This window comes from Bos grunniens, chromosome 14 (genome assembly GCF_055505025.1).
Source record: "Bos grunniens cultivar Pamir isolate PY7600 chromosome 14, Bosgru_T2T1.0, whole genome shotgun sequence".
Taxonomy (NCBI): Eukaryota; Metazoa; Chordata; class Mammalia; order Artiodactyla; family Bovidae; genus Bos; species Bos grunniens.
In genome coordinates this window covers 19,358,414-19,375,230 of record NC_141178.1, presented here as the reverse complement: position 1 = coordinate 19,375,230, position 16,817 = coordinate 19,358,414, and positions in this window count along the sequence as shown.

Here is a 16,817-nt window from a genome sequence, read left to right as displayed (position 1 = left end):
CAAACTGTCTTGGTGGGATGATCCTTCAAGTTGTTCTATTCACCCCTCTGCCAGGATTTGAATGTGTGATCCAAGTTGGCCCAGTCAGATTCTTTTTCCCAGGATGCTTTATCTTGAGTAGAGTCACATGAGGGTGGTAAGATGACTGGAGCGACTCTTCCCTGAATAGTGCCCTGACCAATGAAGATACAAGATGCATTCTTGTATATTAAACATCCCCTGCAAGCTCAATTTCCACTCCATTTTCATCCAGTCTCTAAAGAGAATCTCCAAGGGTTATACCTCCAATCTAAATTCCTTACAGTGCAGTTTGCCCTTGAAGGACAGAGGTATTATCCTCCCTGGTCCTGTTCTTCAACATCCTCTCAATTTCTTGGGCTTCCTCTGTCTCCCCAGTAAATTCTATTTTTAAGTTAATAGAAATATTTTCCTATTGTGAACAAAATATCCTAACTGACACAGCCATAAACTAGATCCATGGCTATGGTTGTGGGAAACAATTTGACCCCTCTGAGTCCCAGTTCCTTCATTTGAAAGTAATCCCACTAGGTTTTAGAGTATAACATGAGACAACATTTGTGAAGAGAAATACACTAGTAGATGTGCAATCAATGGTAGCTATGGAAATGATTTGATTATAATTTCCTGTCTCTGGAAGTATTCAAGTATGGACTCGAAAATCACAGTCCAGGGATTTACAGGGATGATTCAACCATGGAGAGAGTGATTGGATATGATGCCCTCATTTCTTTCCCACATTGAGAGTTTATGATTCTATATGAGAGAGATTTAAGGATGTGCAGATCCATCAGCTGAGCACCAAAGAATTGATGCTTTTGAACTGTGGTGTTGGAGAAGACTCTGGAGAGTCCCTTGGACTACATGGAGATCCAACTAGTCCATCCATCCTAAAGGAAATCAGTCCTGAATATTCATTGGAAGGACTGATGCGGAAGCTGAAACTCAAGTATATTGGGCACCTGATATGAAGAACCAACTCATTGGAAAAGACCCTGATGCTGGGGAAGATTGAAGGCAGGAGGAGAAGGGGACGACAGAGAATGAGATGGTTGGTGGCATCACCGATGTGATGGACATGAGTTTGAGTAGGATCTGGGAGTTGGTGATGGACAGGGAAGCCTGGCATGCTGCAGTTCATGGGGTCACAAGGAGTTGGACACAGTTGAGTGGCTGAACTGAACTGAACTGAGATCCTTTAAGGCAAAATGGCAGAGGCAAGAGTTGTGGTGTGAGGGCTGAACATGGATGGGTTCCATTCCCTGGGCTGGTGTCCAAGTCAACACTGACCTAGAGTCACTAATCAACCTGCCCTTGAAAAGAGCTCCGGCGGTCACCCAGGTTAGTGTCCATCAAGGCTAATTCACTCAGTGCTTCCACCATGGTTTTGTCTTTATCAGAAAAAGAGACTCATTCAAGTTGTTCCAGAAATAATGGGATTTATTGAAAGGACATGTATGCATGGGAGTCTTGGAAGAATAAAAAAAACAAGCCTCTGTGATATGCTTTTTTTACATTTTCAACTCTTGTTCTCACAGCAAAGTTTTGCTCTATATATCACCTCCTTTATCTTCTTCCTTGCCAGCTGGCTATTTCTGGTTATTTTTCTACACATGGCCCCAGATGGCCATTGCAGTCTTTAAATATGCATGACTTTCCAGGTTCAACAACCATAACTAAACTTCTTCTGGACATCTTTACCTAAATCCTCACAGAAGAATTTGACTGACTTAGCCATTGAGCCAGGCTATATCATGAGCTACCATTGGCCCATCCCTGAGATCTGGGTCCTAACCAGGTATAAACAGCTAGCTGAGTCTGGGGACAGGCTTACCTGGTTTATTGCCCACTCAGCAGGTGATGGAGACTGGTCAGGAAACTAGCAAAATTTGGTAGGAGACATTTTACCTGTGACGATACAAAAATATAAGATATATCCTTATAGATTAAACATCTCCTTCAAAGTATGTTTTCTCACCATTTTCTTCCAGTCCTTAAAGAGAATATCCAAGGGTTGTACATCAGGCTTCCCTGGTTGCTTAGATGGTAAAGAATCTGCCTGCAATGCAGGAGACCCAGGTTCAATCCCTGGATCTGGAAGATCCCCTGGGGAAGGAAATGGCAACCCACTCCAGTATTCCTGCCTGGGAAATCCCATGGACCAAGGAGCATGTTGGGCCACAGTCCATGGGGTCACAAAGAGTCAGACACTCTTTGTGTCTGACTGGACGACTAACACACACACAAACAAGGGTTGTATTTCCAACCCAAATACTTTAGGTTGTGGATTTCCCTTGAAGATCTCCTGTGAGAACATGAAAATTTCCCTTCTGAATGTTGACTTGAAACATCTGGGTCTTCTGATGTGTTGTATAGAATTCCTGAAAGCATAAAGCATTAGTCGCTTCAGTCATGTCCGACTCCTTGTGACCCCATGGACTGTAGCCTGCCAGGCTCCTCTGTCCATGGAATTCTCCAGGCAAGAATACTGGAGTGGGTAGCCATTCCCTTCTCCAAGGGATCTTCCCGACCCAAGGATCGAACTCAGGTCTCCTGTATTGCAGGCAGACTCTTTACCATCTGAACCACCAGGGAAGCCCTTGTGTTCAGTTTGAAAACTTATAAATTCTTAGCCAGTATATTCTCCAAGCCAGGCTTCAGCAATATGTGAACCGTGAACTTCCTGATGTTCAAGCTGGTTTTAGAAAAGGCAGAGGAACCAGAGATCAAATTGCCAACATCTGCTGGATCATCAAAAAAGCAAGAGAGTTCCAGAAAAACATCTATTTCTGCTTTATTGACTATGCCAAAGCCTTTGACTGTGTGGATCACAATAAACTGTGGGAAATTCTGAAAGAGATGGGAATACCAGAACACCTGATCTGCCTCTTGAGACATTTGTATGCAGGTCAGGAAGCAACAGTTAGAACTGGACATGGAACAACAGACTGGTTCCAAATAGGAAAAGGAGTACATCAAGGCTGTATATTGTCACCCTGTTTATTTAACTTATATGCAGAGTACATCATGAGAAACACTGGACTGGAAGAAACACAAGCTGGAATCAAGATTGCCGGGAGAAATATCAATAACCTCAGATATGCAGATAACAACACTCTTATGGCAGAAAGTGAAGAGGAACTAAAAAGCCTCCTGATGAAAGTGAAAGAGGAGAGTGAAAAAGTTGGCTTAAAGCTCAACATTCAGAAAATGAAGATCATGGCATCTGGTCCCATCACTTCATGGGAAATAGATGGGGAAACAGTGGAAACAGTGTCAGACTTTATTTTTCTGGGCTCCAAAATCACTGCAGATGGTGACTGCAGCCATGAAATTAAAAGACGCTTACTCCTTGGAAGGAAAGTTATGACCAACCTAGACAGCATATTAAAAAGCAGAGACATCACTTTGCCAACAAAGTCCATCTAGTCAAGGCTATGGTTTTTCCTGTGGTCATGTATGGATGTGAGAGTTGGACTGTAAAGAAGGCTGAGCGCCAAAGAATTGATGCTTTTGAACTGTGGTGTTGGAGAAGACTCTTGAGAGTCCCTTGGACTGCAAGGAGATCCAGCCAGTCCATTCTGAAGGAGATCAGCCCTGGGATTTCTTTGGAAGGAATGATGCTAAAGCTGAAACTCCAGTACTTTGGCCACCTCATGTGAAGAGTTGACTCATTGGAAAAGACTCTGATGCTGGGAGGGATCGGGGGTAGGAGGAGAAGGGGACGACAGAGGATGAGATGGCTGGATGGCATCACTGACTTGATGGACGTGGGTCTGAGTGAGCTCCGGGACTTGGTGATGGACAGGGAGGCCTGGTGTGCTGCAATTCATGGGGTCACAAAGAGTAGGACAAGACTGAGTGACTGATCTGATCTGATCTGATATTCTCATGACCTCTGACTAAAGGGAGGTTCAGGAGAAAGAAGGAGAATGTGTTTCAAAGACCAGGAAAATGTCTTAAGCCATATTTAACACATGGAAGGGTGGAATATTCTAGAAAGGTCTTGGAAATAATGTTTCTGGGAAGTTTTGAAAGCCAACCTGGGTTTTTCCCCGTGATTTGTTGTAATCTTGCATCCATAAACATGCCAGTGAGACCCAACCCCAGGACTGGACTAGAATCTTCCTAGTTTGAGTAGTGTCTCCAAGAAAACATTAGCACAAATCTCTCTTCCTGAGGAGGAGGTTTAATGGCTTACCCAAGAGCCTCCAGGGACTGCATTATGCAGAAGATTCTGGGCCCAGAGTTTCAGGCCCACACACTTCACATCTGAGAATTAATGAATGATCCTTCTCTGAAGGAGGGTTAAGCCTCTGCTGGTTGATTACAAATGTTCCAGATACAGATCTCTGAGGTGAGAACTTTGTGAATAACAGAAACAACCGCAGAAGAACTCCGCAGAAACCCTTACCTTAATTCATTACTCAACTTTGTGAATTTTGAGGATTTAATGAGGCATTTTAAATAAAGAAAGGAATTACTTCAAGGTTAAGGAGATCTGGGGCCAGCTTAAATTGAGCGATGAGAAACCTAAGTTGCTCTTTCAGGATATTATTCACCCTATAAAAACAAAATGTATTTGTTCGTAGTAAACATGTCAGAGCAGCAGCTATAGAGGACAAGTGTAGACTGGTTGCTGTCCAATCTGCCAATTTGCAGATGAAAGACAGGGATCTGATAAGTGACAGCTTACTATGAGAACATTTGCATCGAGATCTTTTCTGGTTCATTATTTCATCCCCAACCATATGAGTGTATCAATAAACGTTCAAGACAACTGCTGTTCTCAGAGCATATTTATATTTATCTAAAGCAGGGGAGCTCTGTTTGATGGCAATCATCATGACCCACCAAACATAAATGAGCCATCCTAGTACTTGCTTGTGGGCTTCCTTCCTTGCATTGGCTTAGATGGTAAAGAATTTGCCTGCAATGCAGGAGACAGAGGTTTAATCCCTGGGTTGAGAAGATCCCCATGAGAAGTAAATGGCTAGCCACTCCAGTATTCTTGCCTAGAGAATCCCATGGACAGAGGAATCTGGTGGGCTACAGTCCATGGGGTGGCAAAGAGTCAGACACGACTGAGCAACTAGCACTTCACTTCAGTACTTGCTTGTAAGGATAGGGATTTTTCAGTTCAGTTGCTCAGTCTTGTCCGACTCTTTGTGACCCCATGAAAAGCAGCACGCCAGGCCTCCCTGTTCATCACCAACTCCCAGAGTTCAATCAAACTCATGTCCATTGAGTCAGTGATGCCATCCAACCATCTCATCCTCTGCCATCCCCTTCTCCTCCCACCTTCAATCTTTCCCAGCATCAGAGTCTTTTCAAATGAATAAATTCTTTGCATCAGGTGACCAAAGTATTGGAGTTTCAGCTTCAGCATCAGTCCTTCCAATGAATATTCAGGACTGATTTCCTGTAGGATGGACTGGTTGGATCTTCTTGCAGTCCAGGGGACTCTCAAGAGTCTTCTCCGACACCACAGTTCAAAAGCATCAGTTCTTCGGGGCTCAGCTTTCTTTATAGCTCAACTCTCACATCCACACATGACTACTGGAAAAACCACAGCCTTGACTAGACGGACCTTTGTTGGCAAAGTAATGTCTCTGCTTTTTAGTATGCTGTCTAGGTTGGTCATAACTTTCCTGCCAAGGAGCAAGAGTCTTTTAATTTCATGGCTACAGTCACCATCTGCAGTGATTTTGGAGCCCCCCAAAATAAAGTCTGCCACTGTTTTCACTGTTTCCCCATCTATTTCCCATGAGGTGATGGGACCAGATGCTATGGTCTTAGTTTTCTGAATGTTGAGCATTAAGCCAAATTTTTCACTCTCCACTTTCACTTTCATCAAGAGACTCTTTAGTTCTTCTTCACTTTTCTGCCACATTTTCTTCTGTGTGGTGCCATCTGCATATCTGAGGTTATTGATATTTCTTCCAGCAATCTTGATTCCAGCTTGTGCTTCTTCCAGCCCAGTGTTTCTCATGATGTACTCTGCATATAAGTTAAATAAGCAGGGTGACAATATACAGCCTCGACACACTCCTTTTCCTATTTGGAACCAGTCTGTTGTTCCATGTCCAGTTCTAATTGTTGCTTCCTGACCTGCATACAGGTTTCTCGAGAGGCAGGTCAGGTGTTCTGATATTCCCATCTCTTGAAGAATTTTCCACAGTTTATTGTGATCCACACAGTCAAAGGCTTTGGCATAGTCAATAAAGCAGAAATAGATGTTTTTCTGGAACTCTCTTGCTTTTTTGATGATCCAGCAGATGTTGGCAATTTGATCTCTGGTTCCTCTGCCTTTCTAAAACCAGCTTGAACATCTGGAAGTCCACAGTTCACATACTGTTGAAGCCTGGTTTGGAGAATTTTGAGCATTAATTTACTAGCATGTGAGATGACTGCAATTGTGTGGTAGTTTGAGCATTCTTTGGCATTGCCTTTCTTTGAAGGATCTCTCAATTGTAAGTAAAAGTATTTTTGTCCTATTCATGAGCAGATCCTCTCTCCTCTCCACACATTAGTTAATACACTGATAGAAAGAGAATTATCTTAGTTCAGTGTGTCCCATGACTTGCACACTGCCTCAGAATTTCTGCTATATCATCATTCCAGCTATAGTATTCTTCACTGATTTATTTTCTTTGTTAACTCACCTTTTTTTTAATCTAAATAGAATATTTTTTAGTAACATTGTCAATATCTTCAAAATCTGTTTTGTCTGTGAATTTGTAGCTTTTATGGGCTATTTTTTTCTGATATCAGTTGAAACAATACATAGCTAATATAAACAGAAAACAATGTTGGCCCATTAAAAAGAAAATAACTAAAAACTTCTTGTGTAACCATGACTGGCATGCAGACTGCATTTTGGGAAATCCTACTCAGTGATAAGGAAGAGGCTAAGTGTGAGTGAAGCTTTATGCCCAGTTCATCCTGGAAGAGGCCAATTGGTTCCAACACTCTCCTTAATTGGCTGATCCATCTTGGGTTAGTCACTCACCTCCTACAACTTCATTTCCTCATCAGAAGAAGTTGGACTCAACAGGCTCTGAGTTCCTCCCTAATGATCTGTAAGTTTTCTAAGATTCTGTTGCCAGGCCCAGATGCAGTGTGGCCTTGAGCTCCAGGTGGTTCTCTAGCACCAGTTGATACATGCGCTTAATCTGGGAGCTTTGCAGGCCTTTGCTGCTCCTTTCATGAGCAATGCTTAGGGAATATGCCTCCCAGCCAGTATCTGAATGCAAAAACCCCCTTTCTCTAGTTTGGATGAATTGCGGTCGAAGAAAAAGCAACTGGGCAAAAGGAATTTGGAAGGTGGCTTTGAAAGATTGCTGATTTCGCTCCTTCTATTTTGCTTCCTCCCAGGCCTGACACCCCAACTACTCTGGAGAGATCCTGAGAAAAGGAAAACCTGATTTGATTACCCCACACCTTAGAGTGCAGTGATGATAAATAATGGCAATGGTGCATAATTAATAATGCGCGTGCATGCATGCTCAGTCTCTCAGTAGTATCTGACTCTTGAGTCAGACACAACTGAGCAACTAACACTAACACACTGTAACACTAACACGCTTCGGCTGTGCTGGGTCTTCGTTGCTGTGCGGACTTTCCTCAAGCTGTGGCTAGTGGGGGCTACTCTCCAGTTGCAGTGCACGGGCTTCTCATTGCAGTGGCTTTTCCTGGGTGGCACAGTGATAAAGAATTCGCCTGCAATGCAAGAGACACGGCAGATTCTCTATCGATAATAATATGCTGTCAGTCTAATAAAATAATGGCAACTCAGCTAATCTCAGGGCTTCCCAGCTGGCACTAGTGGTAATGAATCTACCTGCCAGTGCAGGAGACACATGGGACACCAGTTTGATCCCTGAGTCAGGAAGATCCCCTTGGAGTAGAAAATGGCAACCCACTTCAGTATTCTTGCCTGGAAAATCCCATGGACTGAGGAGCCTGGTGGGCTGCAGTCCATGGGGCGGCAAAAGAGTCAGACATGACTGAGTGACTTAACACAGGATCAGGTCAGCTAATCTCACTGAGCCTTTACTTTCTCATTTGGAAAAGACAGAATTTGAACTGGATATTTTGTGAAAATTCTGCCACCTCTGAAGTTCTTTGACTGTATGACTTCAGTTTTTATTTTTTTAAACAAAAAACGTGCTAAATTTAAATTTGATTGAATCCCTTTAAAAATCTGGCATTAGAAGACAAGAATAAGGTTACCTTTGGGATAATCATCTATGTGTAATTTCTGTAAATTTTCTGGACACTACGATATGGTCTATGGTACACCTAAATTGAAATGTCACTTGCCCATATGAATCAATTTAAAATTTTTTATTTATTTATTTAGTGGATTAGGTGGTAAAAAAAAAAAATCTGCCTGCAATGCAGGAGACTTGGGTTAAATTCCTGGGTTGGGAAGATCCCCTGGAGAAGGAAATGCAACCCACTCTGGTATTCTTACATGGAGAATCCCAGGGACAGAGGAGCCTGGCAAGCTACGGTCCATGGGGTTACAAAGAGTCAGGCACGACTGAGCGACTGAGCATGCAAACTTCCCTTGTTGCAGAGCACAGGCTCTGGGCACATGGGCTTCAGTAGCTGTTGCTCCCAGACTCTGGAGCACAGGCTCAATAGTTGTGGCGCATGGGCTTAGCTACTCCACAGCATGTGGAATCTTTCTGGACCAGAGTTTGAACCCATGTCTGCTGCATTGGCAGGTGGATTCTTTACCACTGAGCCCCAAGGGAAACCCCATATTAGGCATTTTTTCATTCGTTTACCTGGCCATTTTTTCTTCAGAAATGCACTGTACACCAATTACATACCAGGCAGTAGAACATGATTGCATGTAATTCTGGAGGCAGAATAATTTGAGGTTGAATCCTGTTTTCACTGCACATTAGCTCTCTGACCCTGGCTAAGTGACTTAATCTCTGTAAGCTTTGGTTCCTTTATCTATAAACCAGGAATGACAGTATATCATAATTATAGGGCTATTGACAATTGAAAGAGATAACATGTGGAAGGTCAATAACAGAATACAGTAAGTGTCCAATAAATTGTAGCCGTTATCATCCTCTTCGTAACCATTGTTACGGACTGAATTGTGTCCCCCGCCAAATTTATATGTTGCGTCTCAACCCTCAATGGGTCAGAATATGGCTGTATTTGGAACTAGTCCCTTTAAACATGTGATTAAGGTAACAATGAAGCCATACGGGTGGGTGCTGATCCAATATGACTAGTATCCTTATAGGAAGAGGTGATGAAGACACAAAATACCTGAGGGAAGATGTGTGAAGATACAGGGAGAAGACAGCCATCTACAAGCCAAGGAGACAAGCCCCTGAATGAAATTAACCCTGCTGACATCCTCATCGTGGATTTCTAGCCTCTGAATTGCAGGGGAATACATTTCTGTTTTTTAAGCCACCCAGTCTGTGGCGTTTGTTACAGCAGCCCTAACAGACTAGTACAATCGTCTTCAACATCATCAGTATCATCATTACCATCTCCATGTGCTGGGATTCAAAGATGATTATGCTGTTAATTCTTTTTTCAGTGAATTCACAATCTGAGGGAGACAAGCTTATAGACAAATATATTTTTTAATACAGTCATGTCTGACTCTTTGCAACCCCATGGGCTGTAGCCCACCAGGATTCTCTGTCCGTGGGGTTTTTCCAGGCAAGAATATTGGAATCGGTTGCCATGCCCTCCTCCAGGGGATCTTCCGAACCCAGGGATCAAACCCAGGTCTCCCGCATTGCAGGAGGATTCTCTACTATCTGAGCCACCAGGGAAGCCCCACTTTATAATCCAAGCTAAGGACAAAAATAAAGGTCTGCACCATACCCATAAGAGCACAAGAGAAGGAATGCTTTACCATATGGGGGAGGGTACTTAACAAGACATAAAGGAGAAAATGGGGAGGGGTTATAAAGTATAGTAGTCCTGAAAAGACCAAGGAAGATCAATTACTTCATAAGTAAGGAGGGACAAGGCTTCTTAGGCAAGGGGATAGCACTTACAGTGAAATTTGTGGGTGACAAGGACATTCTTCAGGGTTTGTTTTCTAGGAGTCATTTGTTCTGTTACACAGGACCTGACCTGGGTCGTGATGGAGAGAAAGTAAGTTCCTAACCCAACAAAGCGAGATGCCATTAATCAGCTTGATAAGCTAGTGCCTGGACATTCATTCCTACTGTCTGGATAACGGAAGGAGAAAGCACAAAAAGAGAAATTCCCATTTTGGCCCACCAGAAGCATGTAGCAGGCCTCGTGTTTTGTGTTTGGGAGCTAGGGTAATATGACACTTCAGCCTAAGCTCAGAATGGATAAGAGCACAAAGAGAGTGGGGGAGACATAACCTAGTTCCAAAGTGGTGGTTAAAATGTAATCCGTTCCTTCTGGTGCGTACATCTGCGGGGATTTATAACATGTAAAAATATGATTATAACGTGCCTCACATAAAGCCCTCATTATAAATTCAAAACAATTATACCTTTAAATGAACAGAATAAGCAAGGTGGGGGAGGTAATATTATTCCCTGGCTGCCTGGTAGATTGTTGAGGATTAATGAACTAATGTCTGTAAAGCTCTCTAGCAAAGCAGAAGTAAAGAAGTGGAAAGCTAGCAGGTGTTAGTATCTGCGCCCCCACCTCATGCAAAGCTAAAAGACCAAACACAGAACAGTCTGTCTCACGTGTTTACCTGTTTTACTATAACAACAACAACAAAAAGATTAAAGAAAATTTTGTTAAAAGACCAAAAAATATTCTCCATTTTGTTAATATGGCACCTTAAGTGCTCCACAGTTTCTTCATTGTTATTCTCATCCATCCGTGCTTATGATCATTTACCTACTTTGTATTTTAAATATTGATACTTATGTATTTTGCATTAGCTTGTTTGTATTTCCTTAAGGTATCTATCGTGTAATGTGTTCATGTTGGTACACAATCTTCATAACAGTTTTTTAAAGTATTGTTGTTGTTCAGTCTAAGTCATGTCTGACTCTCTGTGACCCCGTGGACTGCAGCATGCCAGGCTTCCCTGTTCTTCACCATCTCCCAGAGTTTGCTCAAACTCATGTTTAAAGTATTATATTCATGTAAATTTATATAGCATAAAATTAGTGTTAATAACACCATTTTAGTGTTAATTTAGTGACCCAAAGACTTTCAGTAAATTTATAGAGCTGCTGAAAATCCGGTTTTAGAATATTCCCATCACCTCCCCGCCACATTTTCTTGTGCCCATTTGCAGTTCGTGGGTTTTCATCCCCCATCCTAGGAAACTGCTTTCTGCCATAGCTTTGTATTTCCTAGAAATTTTATGTAAATTTGTGTCTGGTCTGGCTTACTGCACTTAGCAAAGTGTTTTTGAGGATCATCCATGTTTAGTATGTATCAATCGTTTGCTCCTTTTTGTTGCTGAATAATATCCTATTGAATGGTTATACCACACGCGACTCACCAAGTGATCAACACTTGGATTGTTTCCAGTTTGGGGCTGTTATGAATACTGCAGCTATGAATGGCATGTTTGTGGGAACATATGTTTTCATCTTTTTTGACCAGATGACTGGGAGTGGAATCACTGAGTCATATGGTAGCTCTATGTTTAACTGTCTAAAGGAACAACTGAACTGTTCCCAAATGGCTGCGCTACTTTACATTCCTACCAGGAATGTGTAGTTTCCAATTTCCCCACATCCTTGCCAATACTTGTTGTTGTCTCTCTTTTTGATTATTGCCTTCAAAGTGGGTGGGAAATGGTATTTCATTGATTTCAACTTGTATTTTCCTAACTAATAATGTAGAACATCTTTTCATGCCTTTTTTATATCTTCTTTGCTGAAAAGTGAAGTCACTCAGTCGTATCCGACTCTTTGTGGCCCCATGGACTGTAGGCCACAAGGTTCCTCCATTCATGGGATTTTCCAGGCAAGAGTACCGGAGTGGGTTGCTATTTCCTTCTCCAGGGGATCTTCCCAACCCAGGGATCAAACCCAGGTCTCCCACATTGAAGGCAGACACTTTACCATCTGAATCACTACGGAAGTCTTTGCTGAAATAATTATTCAAATCTTTTGCTCATTTTAAAATTAGGTTGTTTGTCTTGTTAGTGAGTTGTAAGAGTTTTTGATATAGCCTGAACTTATGTTCTTTGTTAGATGTGATTTGCAAGTACTTTCTCCCAACCTGTAACTTTTATTTTCATTGTCATTGTTTAGCTACTCAGTCGTGTCCGACTCTTCGCAACCCCACGGACTGCAGCACACCAGGCTTCCCTGTCCTTCACCATCTCCCAGAGCTTGCTCAAACTCATGTGCATTGAGTCAGTGATGCCATCCAACCATCTCATCCTCTGTCATCCCCTTCTCCTCCTGCCTTCAATCTTTTCCAGCATCAGGGTCTTTTCTAATGAGCCGGGTCTTTGCATCAGGTGGTCAAAGTATTGGAGCTTTAGTTTCAGCATGGGTCCTTCCAATGAATATTCAAGGTTGATATCCTTTAGGATTGACTTGTGTGATCTCTTTGCAGTCCAAGGGACTCTCAAGAGTCTTCTTCAGCACCGAAGTTCAAAAGCATCAGTACTTCGATGCTCAGCCTTCTTTATGGTCCAACTATCACATTCTTTTGAAGAGGAAAAGTTTTTCATTTTGATGAAGTCAAATTTGTCAAATTTTTTTCTTTTATAGATCATGCTTTTAGCATCATACTTAAGAAATCTTTGCCTAACCCAAAGTCACAAAAATTTTTCTCCTCTGTGATATCCTACAGTTTTGTTCTTATTTTGAGGCCTGTGGTCCACTTTAAGTTAATTTTTGTATCTAGTGTGCTATAGGTCTATGTTCTGGTTCTGTTCTTTGATTTTTTTGCATGTGGACAGCCAGTGTCTCACCACCATTTGTTGAAAAGACTATCTTTTCCCTCATTGAATTGCCTTCACACTTTCATAAGTCAAAAGAGAAAAACAAATACCATATATTAATGCATACATGTGGAATCTAGAAAAAGATGATATGGATGGTACCTATTTGCAGGCAAGAGTAGAGACTCAGACGAAGAGAATGGATGTGTGGACTAGTGGGGGAGAGGGTAGAATGAAACGGAGACTGGAGATTAGGAATGAAGTATGTGTAAAATAGCCAGTGGGAACCTGCCGTACAGCCCAGGGAGCTTAGTTCAGAGCTCTGCGATGACCTAGAGGGGTGGGACCGGGGTGGTGCAGGGGACGGCCTAAAAGGAAAGGAGGTGTACATATACACACATATGGCTGACTCGTTTTGTTGTACAACACAGTAAGGCAGCTATACCCCCAATTAAGAAAAATCAACTGATAAATATAACAGTTTACTTTCGGACTCCCAGTTTTGATTCATTCATGTCTGTCCTTATGCCAATACTCTACTGTCTTGATTTCTGTAACCTTCAAATAAGTCTTAAAATCAGGCTGTGCAAATCCTCCAACGTTTTTCTTTTTAAAGATTATTTTGGCTATTCTTTGTGATATATATATATATGTGTGTGTGTGTGTGTGTATTTTGGCCATGCCTCACAGCTTGTAGGATTTTAGTTCCCCAAGCAAGGATTTAAACCCCCATGGCTGGGCAGTGAAAGTGTCAAGTCCTAACCACTGGACCACCAGAGAATTCCCTCTTTGTGACAATTTTTAACGGTTGCAAGATAGCTCATAAAATGGATGTTTTACAATAAATGCACTTCATCATTTAACTGTTCCAGTCTATTTTGTGTTGTTATTAAGTTTGTAAAGAATAAAATTATATCTGTATCTAATAAAATTATATCTGTATCTCATTTCCTCTTGGGCATAGAGTTACTTAAGGTGAATTCCTGAGATAGGAATTACCGGATGAGGTCTGTGAATGCGTGTTCCCATCTGTTTTGTGTAAAGAGACAGCCCTGATGTGGAGGGGAGGGGCTGTCACACTGAGTGACTAATGGTTCTCAAGCACTTCTCAGATGCCAGGCCTCATATCCTTTATTTCACTGACTCTTCACAACTACTCTTAAAGTAGGTGTGATTATCTCCAATTAAATAAAGAGGATACTGAGTTAAGTACTGATGCTTTGACCTAGCTTGAGGAGCAGGTAGATGGTAGGGCCAAGGCTGCAGCCCAGAGAGTATCCCTGATTTCCTGCTGAAGTAACCTGCTGCTTATCTCTAGCAAGCAGTTTCGATTCACTCCCTGGGAGGATCAAGTAGGATGGAGGAATTAGCTCATCTGTTTCATAGTCTTAACCAGATGTCATCATCCTCTCAGTGTCTTTATCAACACTTTCGTTATTTGTCACAGTAGCTGCACGAGGACTTGTGGACTGAGGTGACCCATTTTATAGGCAGGAAAAACTGTTAGGAGCTTAATAGAACTATCAAGAAATTAAAGGTCAGCCACCGGAGGAAGCCAGAAAATGATTCTGACTCTTTCATTAAGGCCTCCAATGGCAACCCACTCCAGTACTCTTGCCTGGAAAATCCCATGGACCGAGGAGCCTGGTAGGCTGCAGTCCATGGGGTCGCTAAGAGTCGGACACGACTGAGTGACTTCACTTTCACCTTTCACTTTCATGCATTGGAGAAGGAAATGGCAACCCACTCCAGTGTTCTTGCCTGGAGAATCCCAGGAATGGGGGAGCCTGGTGAGCTGCCGTCTATGGGGTCACACAGAGTCGGACACGACTGAAGCGACTTAGCAGCAGCAGCAGCAGCAGCCTTCTTCAGTGTCTCATAAAGCAACTGTTGAACTTTCCATTTTTTGTTGTTGTTGTTTTCTATTTTTGTTTCGTGTTGTTATGAATGTGAGGCTTCAGTGGAAGTCTTTCCAGAAGGCTTGGGGCTGGGCTTTTGCCCAATTTATCGGTGTTCTCACTCTGTATTTTTTTTTCTGCACTCTCTTCCCACCCAAAAGCTTACAAGCCTTTTAAACTGAGGACACAGCGCGTCCTGCTCCCTTGGCCTGGAGCGTGGACCAGGAGGAAGACTTGAGAATGTGACAGAGCGCATAGCGGCGGGGCTGTCCGTCTGAACAAAGCGAGAGTCCGGGAGGACATACAGCGTCGGCGTCCTCGCTCGGAGGAGCAGCTGTGAACAAAGCGGCTGGGGCCCTGCCTGGGAGCCTGCAACGTGGAGTAATGGAGACTCTGAGCTCGACTGAGCACGCCCCACGCAGGCGGCCCAGGCCAGGAGAGTCTGGGTGCCCGCTTTGTCCAGGCGGGAATTTGGGCTGCCTGGCCCAGGTCTTGGCTGCTCTCAGTCAAAAGCCAGCATTGATGAGGGAGCTGGGTCTGGTTTCATTCCAGAGCTTGTGCCCTGAAACAGCACGAGGCTGAAAGTAGCTCTCTCTTCCCTGGGGAGCTGCTGAGAACATGCAAAGCTAACGCTTTACCCCTTCTCCCCCTTCCACCCACGTGGAGCAGAGCTAACCTCACATCAGGCTGTTGATTGTTCAAATATTGTCTTCTGCCCAAAAGCCTACAGACTTTCCTACCTCTGTAGCTACCATTCTTCCAAGTGCAGCTGAAATCCGACTTACATTATTGATTCTGCAGGAACGCATTCTGCTTGCTCGGTGCCCCTCCCAGTCTGGGGGTTGTCCTGGGGTCCCTGGTATGAATCATCTCTCTTTCCCCAGAGCTTGCTCAGCACTCTGTCTCTATCGCTGATAGTTGTTTTTTTTTTTTTTCGTCCACGTGGCGTGTGGGATCTTAGTTCTCTGACCAGGGATTGAACTCGCACTTCCTTGCAGTGGGAGCACAGAGCCTGAAACACTGGACCACCAGAGAAGTCTCCACCACTGTTATAGTTTCTCCCTGGCAGGGCTGTCTTGCTGCCCCAATGGCCGGCCCCCAGCTCTGGAGCTTCTTCTCTTTCTCTTGATTCTGAGCTTCTCCTTCCCAGTCTCTGGCTCCACAAGCTCATTCTCACCTCCTGCTTCTTAATATTTAACAAGTTTTTGTTGTTGTTTTTCTCATCATCTCCCTACAACAAGGGAGGCCAGTCTTGGCATTGACTTTGGGAAACATTGCTCTACTTGTTAACACCAGCCTGGAGGACTGGCTCAGATTCTGATTGCTCCCTTGACTCATAGTTTGATTTTGACCTTGTTATCCCAGGACAGACCTAAGCTATGCCTATCCAGGCATAAATCCTCTACAGCAAGAGCTGTCTTATATATATATATATATATATATATATATATATGTATATATATATATATATATTAGTGGTAAGTGGCTTTTGCTATAGATAAAATTACTTTATAGCAAAGAAGGTATAGTTGTGATGGTAGATGGAGCTGGGTGCTGAGAATAGATTCCTCTGATCTTCTGGAAAATGGCCCTTTTGCAGAGGGGACTGAGAGTGAGAACTGGGGTTAAGTTCTCTGGGTCTCCTATAGTTCTAGAGACTTGTCAAGAGAAAACCATGCAGGCTTTTGACCTCCTTGCATCTCTCAAGTACTGACCATGTTTTCCTTCTGAAGCTCTCCCCTGCCTCAGTTCTCTTCCTAATTTTGCATTCCTGCTCAGTCTCCCTTGCTGGGGCCTCTTTTTTTCCCCACTTCTTAAGTGTGGATGTTCCCTAGAGCTCCCTTTTCTTCTTTTCTCCACTGACCCACTCTGTGATCTCAATCGATCCATCACGTCAATTGAAGGTGTGATTCTCAAACACACCTCCAGCTCAGCTGTCTTCTGGAGCCACAGACCTATAGATAATCAGCTATGTCCTGTCCTTCCTCTCGTCCTCCCCTTGG